General features: G+C 29.3%; 1 pseudogene; it reads right to left on the minus strand.

Moving 5' to 3' along the window:
- Positions 1-279: 279 nt before the first annotated feature.
- LOC133041867 (small nucleolar RNA SNORA26) lies at positions 280-376 on the minus strand (annotated as a pseudogene).
- Between the last annotated feature and the right edge of the window lie 270 nt (positions 377-646).

A 646-nucleotide genomic window follows, 5' to 3' on the forward strand; every position in this document is an offset into this window, starting at 1 on the left:
TGATTTTAGAAAAATTGCTTTAAAGGTTATTTACACTCATTTTATAACAAAGAGGGCAATATAACTAATTTTATTCTTAGCGTGATTAGCCATGAGTCATTTCCTAAGAAATGAGTTTAATTAACCAGAGAAAGAAAGTTGTAATAAATCATGAAAGTGGACTGTTTCTAAGTGGGGTTAAAAACATCTTATTTAAAATGGCCATCAAATAAATTACAAACCTTAAGTCATGTTAGGGGAGAAATTTTCTTTTTCTTCCCTAAGTTTAGGGAAGAAATTTTCTTTTTCTTCCCTAAGTTTAGGGAAGAAATTTTCTTTTTCTTCCCTAAGTTTAGGGAAGAAATTTTCTTTTTCTTCCCTAAGTTTAGGGAAGAAATTTTTTTCAAATTCAAAAATTTCTGACAAAAGGAAGGAAAGAAGAAAAAAATGTGTGGCAAGAGAAATAGGTTACATTAGTTGGGATACTTTAAGAAAAGAGATGCAGCAAGGAGACCATTATGTTAATTCAAGGCCTATAAACTGTATAATTTTGGAAATTCACTTAATTTCTCTTTTTTTTTTCTTATAAACTAAAGAGGCTGAACTTAATCAATCATCCTTAATCAGAGATTTGGGCATCCATTAACATTGTTCACAAATATTTCCA

The sequence above is a fragment of the Dama dama genome, chromosome 20 (assembly GCF_033118175.1).
Source record: "Dama dama isolate Ldn47 chromosome 20, ASM3311817v1, whole genome shotgun sequence".
NCBI lineage: Eukaryota > Metazoa > Chordata > Mammalia > Artiodactyla > Cervidae > Dama > Dama dama.